The 11,478-nt window shown below is 34.6% G+C and overlaps 1 long non-coding RNA gene across 1 annotated transcript in view; it reads left to right on the top strand.

Moving 5' to 3' along the window:
• The first annotated feature begins 1,130 nt into the window (after positions 1–1,130).
• Positions 1,131–11,478, top strand: part of LOC141349731 (uncharacterized) — a 48,967-nt gene continuing 38,619 nt past the window's right edge. The window contains exon 1 of the long non-coding RNA XR_012357728.1: positions 1,131–1,752. This is a non-coding gene — a long non-coding RNA (uncharacterized lncRNA). The remainder of the gene's footprint in view (positions 1,753–11,478) is intronic.

The following is an 11,478-nucleotide window of genomic DNA, read 5'->3' as shown; positions in this document are numbered from 1 at the left end:
CTCTCTCTCTCTCTCTCTCTCTCTCTCTCTCTCTCTCTCTCTCTACCGGGTGATTGGAGCCTCTCGCTGCTGCACTCAAGACTCTAATGAGCTCCTGGGGGGAAATTAGCGCTTGCATAATAAGCAAACCCCACTGTTTACACAAAAATCATGTTGCGTACATATTTCCAACTTTTCTTTTAATTCTTTCTTTTTTTCTTTTGTGGATAGTATCTCTCATCCCACATTCGTTTCATTTGATTTAATTAAGCATATGTCTATTTTAAATAACACATCCACTATCCTTTCACCCAAAGTCAATACAGTAACAGGAGCTCAGTGTTCTGTCGGGCAAAGCACACCTCAGCACATAACACTGCCATCTCTTCACAATGCGAAATACTACTGTATTTGAGGACCCCCTCAAGGAAACTTGCTGCTTCAGTGCTCGCTGTTCTGAAATGTAGAGGGTGAATAGACAAGTGTTGAGCTGTGAAATGTTAACACGGCACCATAAGAGCCCTGTGTCTCTGCTGGCCTGTGCAAAGACAGTGGGGGCTGTTTAAGACCACTCATTAGTGTCTGCACACTTATCAAGGGTCAGAGCCGAAGAATGGAAAGAGAGCTGAGGTTTTTACTTGGTTTGAGTGATTTTAATGACATAATGAAGGATACATAAGTAACAGCATAATTATAATTTTTGAACAGTGTTAACATTTACATGTATTGTATGCATTTTGATCTAAAATGACTGACCGCAGTCAGGGGTTGGGTTGTTTTAACCCATTGTTGGGTAAAGTAAGAAAAATGGGTAACACTTTATTACAATGTTCATGATTTAACATTAGTTAATGTATTAACTAACATGAACAAACCATGAGCAATACATTTGTTACAGTATTTATTAATCTTTGTTAATGTTAGTTAATAGAAATAAAGCTGTTCATTGTTTGTTCATGTTAGTTCACGGTGCATTAACTAACGTTAACCAAATTTTAATAAAGTATTAGTAATTGTTAAAATTAACTTTAATAAAGATTAATAAATGCTGCACAAGTGCAGTTCATCATTAGTTCATGTTAACTAATGCAGTTAACCAATGTTAACTAATGAACATTATAATAAAGTGTTACCGAAAAATGTCCACATTTGACCCAATCATGGGTTACAATTAATTATTCAGCACAGGTTTATTTAATTGGTCGGGTTTGTCTGTTTTACCCATAGACTGTAAAAAAAAGTTTTACCCAAGCATTTTAGAGTGCATTTAATCTATAGATTTTTTTATTCGTAGATCATGTTTGTGAGCTACAACTAAAAAAATATTATCAAGATTTATGCGTTTAGGTTTTAATCCAAAACATTGTCTGAATGTTCTTAACCTTGCATCATGACAACTATGTCAATCAATGCATAACTTATTTCATTAAGTGAGATGCTGACGTCACTGACTAATATAAGACAGTTAAATCAGCCATAAAGTCATTAAAAAATACATAAATTCATGTCAGTTTGAGGGCGTAGTTTTTTTTCAGTGGGGTATATCCTAAAAAGGTCGCGCGTGATTATCGCGGCATGTGTAGGCTGTGAAACGCAAGGTCGGCTGACTGAAGTGAGGAACGTCATTCATCTCTCCCGCTCTACTTTACCGGAGACCTCGGCCTTCACGCGGTACGGCTGCGCGGGTGAGCGGCCCATAACAGCGAAAAACAGCATATGTTGTCTCTACTGGAAGTGCGCTTCTGTTTAAGATTGATAGAGCGGAATATTGAGGTAATTACACTTACACGCAGAGAGAAAGACATCTAGAGTTGTGTTATTCATTTATTTGTGCAACAATGGTATTTTGTTGTCAAATTTTTAACATAGCTGTCAGTATTTTTCAAGCGCTTGGTGTTTTTAGTTTGTTTAAAAAGAAAACAATATAAGAAGTCTTTCTCCGGAAGTAATTTCCCCATTTATATCTCATTTTCAAAAGAGATAAAAAAATGCAAAGCAGAACTAAACCTGAACTCACATCTTTTACAGAAGTGTAACATTAGTATATCATTGCTTTAAGGGACACTCCACTTTTTTTTGAAAATATGGTCATTTTCCAGCTCCCCTAAACATTTGATTTTAACCTTTTTGGAATCCATTCAGCTGATCTCCGGGTCTGGCGCCACCACAATATGCCTAGAAAATCTCAACTTTTAATTTTCTGTCGGTCTTAGTACACAATGTAACTACAGAAGAGTCTTAAATGAACAGTATGTAAGAAATTTATATAAATTAATTATAAAATGGCTCTGATATGTCACTAGACTAAGAAATTATTTTTATTTGAAAAATACTTTTATCACTGACAACAGTGGTCTGGCCAAGATATTGTCATTTCAAAAGTGGAGTTGCAGACCTCAACTGATGTTTATGTTGTCATTTTGTGTATTGGCCGAGAGTTGTGTGATTGCAGTACCAGTTTTAGCCACAAGTTTTGTGATTGCAATACAAGTTTTGGCCACAATCCTACATACTGTTCCTTTAAAGTTTTTAAATAGGAAAAATATCTAAACTCATTTGGTTATTTTTGAGCATGATGTTAATGGTCTAATCAGATTTAATGGATTAGACCCGGAGATCAGCTGAATGGATTCCAAAAAGGTAAAAATCAAATGTTTAACTCTAGGAGAGCTGGAAAATTAGTATATTTTCAAAAAAATGGGAGTGTCCCTTTAAAGGTACGGTACATTTATTCCCTTTATGGTAGTAGTCTTATTTGTTAGATTAACAGTTTCTTCAGAGAGAAAATAAATAAGACTGTAACAGCAGTAACAACATTAACTAACGGCTTTAACATTAACTCGGCAAGGAATCAATATCAACAGAGTCCTTTTAGAGTAGTTTATTTCTGATAACTAAATAAATAACAAGTAGATTACATAAGTTTATATTATAGCTTAAGTGTATAAAAACGACTCTAAGCTAACGTCATTGTGTAAAATGTGTTCTAATATACAATGTTAACTACAAATCGGCTGCTAAACCTCCTTTCACATAGCGATTATCCATGATTGCCGTTTTCCCTCGTCTTTAGGAATCCAAAACATTTGTTATTTTCGACGAGGTATTTGTTTCAGAGTTTAGCCACTAGCCAGACCATTAAACAAACAGAAACCGGAAGTAAAGTTAGGCTCAGATGCGTTATCGCGACAATGCACCTGCGTCTGATGATACTGTCTATAAACTGTGCAGCGTAACCATGCCGATTTTGTAGGTTTTGAACAGACACACTGGGGCGTGTAAACCTATCACAATTACTTGAAATTATTAATAATAATTTATTAATGTTAATAAACCAATTCAATAGAGCTCACAAAATAACCAAAAGTTGTGATGACTAAAAGACTGTATTTCTCTGTCAGTTTTACCTGTTTAGTATGAGAGACATTCCCCTGCTAAATTCAAATACTATCGGTCCTAAATACTAAAATTATTTATATCCCAAAGTGTAGGACCTGAATGGTCTGCTACTTCCTGTGAGAATCTGAAGCGTACTATGCCCTAAAAGTATGCACTTAGTACTGTACTCTGTTGTGAGGCAGTTTCCCAGACAGGGATTAAACTTAAAAATGCTTCAAAATGCACACAAGTAATATTTTTAGTAAGGCATGTTTGTTAAAACAAGTTATATTTCCTAATTAAACTAGGCCTAGTTCTGGCTTAAGATATTTTCTGTCCGGAAAACCATCCCTGTATGTTTTGGTTTTGAAAAAGTATAGACATTTGAGTGCATTAACAGATATGGGACATACTATTTCTAATTTTGACTACTATTTTTTACTGATAGTATTCGAATTGGGACGCAGGGCAGGTATGCACAAATATATTACTCGTGCGAAAGGGATGAGTTTTGAGATGCTGCATTGAATTAATGTATAAAATAAGGGATGGTTTACCATATTAATACATTTAATAGAGTAAGAATTTTGTAAGAAATAATAAATCAAGAAAAGCTAAAATGAATCTATTTTTTATCTGTTTTGTTTTTTACAATCACAAATCACAATGTACGTCTTGGTTTAATGATTAGTGGTTTACTATATCCCAGTACTTGCATACTCTTTTGCTGTGTACTATATTTGTGTATATATTTGACCTTAAAAAACAGTACAGTACATACATTTTGGGCTAGTATAAGTAGGAGAACTATAATGCAATTTTTTGTGTTGCCAATTTTACATTATAGCGCAGTGTGCAGTGACATTAGCGAACAATTCAACGTCAGTTGTTGTTGTAAAGGCGAATAGAGAGGTGAGAGAAAGCAGCAATTAAAAGGAAAAGCGGTGAGACATTGCAGATTGAATTTTAATTGCCATATGAGGAACCATATTAGAAATGTTTAGTCTAACTGATGTTTACTTTAACTGCGATGCTCTAACGGCAGTGGAGTAATTATAACGGCTTTGAAATTAAATGAACCGACTGCTGAATTTGATTTGTGCTTTAGAAACTTGTGACAGGGATGTTGACATCATTTTAGCTGCTTTATTGAGGTTAAGCGCCCACATCACACCAACACTCAAAATTATGCAGCGTCATCGACAGCTGCTGCAGATGGCTCAGTTTTTCTCCTGATGTCATGTTTGTGGAAGTGTTGTTTTATCACTTTATAATATATATAATTGCTGTCGGTAAACCAGGTGATACTTAACAGGTCTACATCTAAATAAACAAATCTTTGTGAATCATCCTTACATCATTTATTGAATTACAAAACCTTATTTACCACTTAAAGTGATGTTTTCCTGTATACTGTTTGTTTAGGTAATCACACAACAAATACACTAAAAAACATGACACCTCAGAATATAATCAATTTATTGCACTATAGATCACTTACGTACAGGCTGCTGATGGCCTTGGTGATACAGTATCACAAGACCCATTGTTTGTTTATCTAAAAAAAGATTGGCAGCCTTTTTTAATGTATTTTTAATTATTAGCAACACAGTTCACTCATCTGTAGAATGATCAGAGGCAATTGAGTTGTAAAAATACGATTTTTGCTGCATTTGACACATTTCATGAATTATGCGGTTAATGGTTTGCAGTGATTTGGGATTTATTGTTTTTGAATGGGCCCTATTTTTCCACAGGGAAATAACCCAGTGAACTGCAGGGATATTGATGATATTGCCAAACGACTGAACACCAAACACTTTAAATATTTAAAATCTGGGAGAACTGATGTTTCAGCACATTGTTTCAACTTTTAAAGCCACACAATATGTTACCACATGTATTAACTGCTGCTCTTCACTGTCAGTCAAATGATCAGCTTGAGACCTGCATAGAAAATGTGCTGGGGTCTTTAAACGTAGAAAAATTCATCATTGTTGTCTTGGTGCCGCACATGTTTGCAATATAAAAGACTGTCATGTCCTGTTATCTCAGGAGGTAGGATGAGAAAATGTAATTCAGTTTTTGATTTTTTTAATATTTCTTAAAACGATCAGATGGGTGTTTAGTGGTTCATCATTGTCTCGCAATGTTTTATTTTAGTCCGCTACAACTCGTGGGCAAGAAGGCCTGTTATGTTAATGGGGAACAATTGAATGTTAGTGTCACAAATTATCCCTGCGAATGATATCATTCTGCAAATTAATCCCCTTCCCATACACAACGCTGCTGTGCTTACACTGAAAGTGTTGAGAGAGAGAGAGAGGTTTTAATCATGCTCATAATTAGTTTATGTGCGCTTCATTTAGCTACACTGTGTTTATCCGAGGCCTGTTGTACTCACTTTAGCAGGTTAATGTGTTTTCTGTTTACAAACAAAAAATGCAATTATCTTTTTAATCATATAAGACACATTTATGGTGCAAAAACCTGCAACGCTGCCTGCCACACCTCCGAAAAACAAACAAGCAGCATTTGTGAAAACATATCATAATTTGGTCCGGGTTACATAGTGTTTTCATTTGATCTATCTATATACATCAGTATAAGTTTGAGTAAGTGAGAGGGGGAGAAAAGGAAGGGAGTGTGTGTCGTTTTCGAATTGGCTGAGTGGTTCTATAATTGGAAGGAATGAGTTGGTTTTTACTGGAGCAAAAACACGAAGCATTGGAATTTTACATTTATTATCCAATGAGTCTTCCAAGAGCTCTTTAGCAGCCCTTAAACTGTCACCAGGCTCAAGTTTGTCATTACTATAAAGGACCGCAAATCTACAAGTCATCAAATATGGATGCAGGGCCATAGAGGGAGAGAAATTTATGTGGAGAAGAGAATAATTGTATGACTGCCTAAGTATTCTAGATAAGTCCTAATTTCGCTGCAGAAAGCAGCACGGAGACGCGGATGAGAGGGGAGTGGGGCTTGAACACAATGTTTCTTGTTGTTTCAAGAGGGTTAAGATCTGACACGGTAATCTGAAGTGAATTTCATTCCATAAGTATCGCTTTAATTGAAGATTAAAGCGATGAACTGCATTCAAAGAAAGCTGTTAGATGGGTTTATAAAGAATCTTAATAGCTCAAATCTCAATAGCTTTTTGGCACCATATTTAGCATGATAATGGATGTTTGTTTGTTTTTGTCTCATTGTAGAAAGAAAATTGCATCTAGTAATGACAATGATGTCAGTAAAGGAAATTGCTACTAATTAGAAATAACAACTCGCTCTCAGCTTTTAGTAGGAACTGTGTAGGCTACTATCACATCCCAGCATTTAAACTCACATGTATTTGTATTTGTAAACATTTCATTGATAATTCAAAATTATGACCTTGTAGGTCGTTTGTGCAAGCAGCTTATTACGACGTAAAGTTACGTTTTATGGATAAGCGCCCTCTTGAAGGCCGCAACTTTTTATAACCTGTGGTTACGTTACAAGGTTGTTTGTCTTATGCGTCAGATTAGAGGCATTTCATTTTCTGCATTTGTAAAATTAGAAAAGATTTAATAAACGTTTATAGTTTTAGAGATTTTTTTTAAAATCTAACCCCACTTTTACTTCTCACCCTTATAAAACACAACAAGCAAGTAAAAGTAGCCTTTATTGCATAAATCGACCAAGAATCAACAGAATAAGAGTATTATATTTCATGTAAAGCTGCTTTGGAACAATGAACAATTCTGAAATGCGCTATATAAATAAGTAAATAAATAAAATTATTACAAACTAATTGTATTGCAAACTGAAGTCATACGATCACTTTATATCTATAAACAGACACACTGTAAAAATTGCTGTAATTATGCAGCTGGTTGCCGGTAACTTACTGTAGAAGATAAAGACTGAAAATGTTTCATGTTCATTTAACTTTGAATAGACTGTTGCCAGTAATTAAATAACATAAATGTAAAATCTACAGTAAGTTACTGGCAGCTAGTTGCCAGTAATACCCAATAATACTGTAATTTCTACAGAATTTAATCTACGGTAATTTACCGGAAACCAGCTGCAAGTAACATTGTAATTTCTACATAATATTTTTTTACAGTGCACACAATGCGCACAGTCAGGTCTCATTCAAACATAACCGGAACATTAGAGCATGACACAATCAGTCACAAGAGCCAATAGCATTTCAAATTCCAAGACGTAATGATGCAATCGGTCACGAGACACACGAGTGTACACCGGATCTGAGATTTACAGCAGATAATGATCACTTTTGCGTCTTTACCTCATAAATCGATTATTTGACCTTGGTACACTTGGAATATTTGTACTTTCTGAAAAAAAAATGTGACTGTTTTGTATGCTGTGTTTCCCATACAGCAAAAAATATATTTATATATATTTTTAAATAGATTTCAAAATATACACTAAATTATAAATTAATATTTTGGAATATGTTTACAAAAACAGATTTTTCATAGATATATTTTGGCCATTTTTCTTGAATATTTTGAAATATATTTTAAAATTAAATAAATTTTAAAGCTTTAAAAAATATTTTTAGCCCTCCATATATTTCAATTCAAGGAAATTGAAAATATTTACGTGATGTTGCAATGGAAGAAAAACTTTATGTTCCGAACATGTAAACAGTTTTCAAAAAGTTAAAATTAAATATATTTTTACCTTAAAAAATATACTTTATATATTAACTTATTAATATAAGTTATTTATTTATATAACAAATATTTCAAATATATTTTGACAAAGAATACATTTTTGCCATATGGGATGTGAAATTAGAAATGAATTTGCTTGCCCTTGAAATACATTTTTAAATATGTTGATATACACTGTAAAAAATGTCTGTAGAAATTACAGTATTAATGGGTGTTACTGGCAACTAGCTGCCAGTAACTTACTGTAGATTTTACATTTATGTTATTTACTGGCAACATTTTGTTCTAATGTCTTCTACAGTAAGTTACTGGCAACCAGCTGCAAAACTACAGCAAATTTTTTAGAGTGTATGAATGTTAAAACAAAATATATTTCCAAATTCAAAAATATTGAGCATTACTTTCTACAAAATGTATTTAGCATATATTTAAAATATATTTTTGGCCAGAGAAATTTATTTTTTTGCTGTATGGGTTTAGATGATATAAAAATTAATCGGTAGGTGATTTGCACAATCGGTAAGTGATTTGAGTAGTGTAATGAGTAATATAAATACAATTATGCCTGGAGGTTTAAATTGAAAATCTTATTCCAATACAATCATTGCAAAATTATACCCCAATAAATTAAATTTCACCTGCTGCCAGTAAAGGCACTAATTTAGTAAACGCACGTGGGTCGTATTTGGGGAAATGGACAAATGACCTTAACAGTCGTACACTGTAAAAAAAAGTCAGTAGAAATTGCAGTGTTACTTGCAGCTGGTTGCCGGTAACTTACCATAGATTTAAATGTATGTTATTTACTGACAAGAGTTTGTTCAAAGTTAAATAAATATTAACAAGTCTTTATCTTTACAGAATAAAACTATACAATAACAGCCTCATGCAAAGCATTCTGGGAACCAGAAATCATCATCAACCTTTTTCTGTTTTTTTTTGCTTCAGATTTTGTTTCCCAGAATGCTTTGCTTGATGTTGTTATTTTAGTTTTACTCTGTAAAGACAAATACTTGTAAATGTTTAATGTTCATTTAACTTTGAACAAAATTTTTGCCAGTAAATAACATACATTTAAATCTACGGTAAGTTACCGGCAACCAGCTGCAAATAACACTGTAATTTCTACGGAATTTTTTTACAGTGTATGGTTGGTATTAAATTAATTCTCTGATGGGAGCTGTATGCTTTTAACAAAGTGTGTGCCTCGGATGCAAGGCTTGGATGTGAGATGACCATGTACCATTATAAGATCCTAGAGCCCTAGACATGCTCTTCTACAGCGTTGGCCATCTTAACTCTCAGAAAACTGATTAACGGATACAGAGGGTCCCGGCATCCATTAGCTGCCTAGTTGCGGTGACATGGACCACTGTATTTTTACTACAGTCTGTTCCATCTGTCACACACCTTGGTGCCGGCAGCTATTGAAGATGATGAAAACTTCTCTAGTGACATTTAGTAACCTTTTCCACCAGGAGGCAGGGGCGTGAAGATCTAAAAGATGGAGAGGGGCGAGAGAGGGAGGGGTTGACATCTATACGTGGCATTCTTCTTTGTGTCACCTCTCCACATGTCCCATTTCCTTTACCTTTTCTTTCAGCCCACCTCAGTCCTTGGCTTGGGCCATTATGAGCCACATTGTGCACAATGTAACAACAGCTTGTGTTTGTGCGCGCTTCACTGTGACTGTGGGAGAGGTGGGGATTTTTCCTAAATAAGACACAGCAGGAACCATCTCATAATTTATCTTGTATAAGCAAGAGAAAATAGTTTGTGTTGTAAACTGATGACACAGTAAAGTTTTGTGTGTTATTGCAGAGTAAATGGCAAATCCAAGGTTTAATTAATTGGAGCTTTGATTTTCGTTCATTTTGTGACTTTAAGTGTGAAGTTATTATATTGTATTTGTGTTGTTATTGTGCAAATATCCCAATTCACATTACAAAGCAAAGTGTCAAACAGTATAGACATACTGCTTTTAAAGGTAAAAATGGGTTTTGTCTATTTAATCAAATGTCCACTAAGTCTTTTTTGCCATATTTCTCTCAAACACACACAGTGACCATTAGTCGATTAGTCAGCTGTTTAATCTGATAAAGGTGTCCACAGTGTCATGTCAGAGATAGGAGTAGAGACTTGAGGAATCTGGACTCTCAACAGCAGATCTGCTTCCACTGTCATCCCTGTTACTATCTCTCTGACATGGATTCAATCATGTCTCTTTTTACTGTGGTTTCAAGCAGGTGTGAAAAGGTCCACCAATCTCCAACCGTCTTGCCCTTTTCACCATTTTTATAGCTTAGATTTAAAGGTCTGAGCTCCTTTGTGTCCTGACTCATGCAGACCTTTCAGCTTTAACTCGCTGATTTTGATGGAGTAAATTGTTTGCACAAGTGAATCCGGTGTTTTTTTGGTAGCAGCAGGGGATGAAGCAATACAACCTAATTAGACAGGAATGGATTTAAAGATTTTGCAGTTGACTCAGATACAGAAATTTACAAACCATTTCAATGTAAAACCCTTCAGTCACTTTTTCTCATTGCATGATGTTACAGAACAGGATTACTGCATACATTGCGTTTGATTGCATTAGAAATATGCAGATTAGTTAATCAAATTAATCACATTTATATTTACTGGAAAAAGCTCCCACATTATGATTAGGGATGGGATGATAAATGCTGATACACACCAATAATACCTGTCTGATATCGATTCTGAATCGCACAGCCGATATTATGCACAGCTTTTTCATGTAGGCTACTATGGCCTCTTTAATCAGTAGAAAGTCGTTGTCAATCTAAAATCACAGTGATTGTAAGTCGTTTATAGTATGCATTTGAAAAAAGCAACACTTGTCGAACATAAGCGTCTTTATTATCATGAAAATACCTGAAAAGTTGAAAGAACAGTGAAATAAATATACTTAGATGCATTTCCTGAAGCAAGCTGCACGTGTAAATGCAACATGATCTCATGACAATTTGTGTTATAGTCACGAAAATTTGATTAATTTATTTGTGTCCATGCGTTTAGCGTTTTTTCATGCCTTGAGCAGGAATGTCTTTTTTGTGTTACTTAGCACAAATTTCTTTAAACAGTTTTTCATGTCCGTGGCACGATTTTCTTTTTCATGTCATTTTATGTATTGTTTTCTCTTTCTTTTACCTATTTTTAAATCATTGTCGCTTGGGGTTGGGATTAGATTTGGGGTTAGTATGTAGGGGTGCGCGGGGCAAAAACTAACGCGGGGTTCGTTGTAACACAGACTGTTTGCATTGAATTGAGAGTTTTGTTCTTCCGGTATTTTTTTCATGCTGCCAAAAGATGATCCCCCGCAAATTATTGGAAATGTATAATGTTTTTCCAGAGAGTAATTGATGAATGAGTGTTTTGGTGGCATGTAAGTACATTTTTTCATCATATGTTT

The sequence above is a fragment of the Misgurnus anguillicaudatus genome, chromosome 15, assembly GCF_027580225.2.
Source record: "Misgurnus anguillicaudatus chromosome 15, ASM2758022v2, whole genome shotgun sequence".
Classification (NCBI taxonomy): Eukaryota; Metazoa; Chordata; class Actinopteri; order Cypriniformes; family Cobitidae; genus Misgurnus; species Misgurnus anguillicaudatus.
The sequence above is the reverse complement of the archived record's forward strand: the minus strand, read 5'-3'. Positions and strand labels throughout refer to the sequence as shown.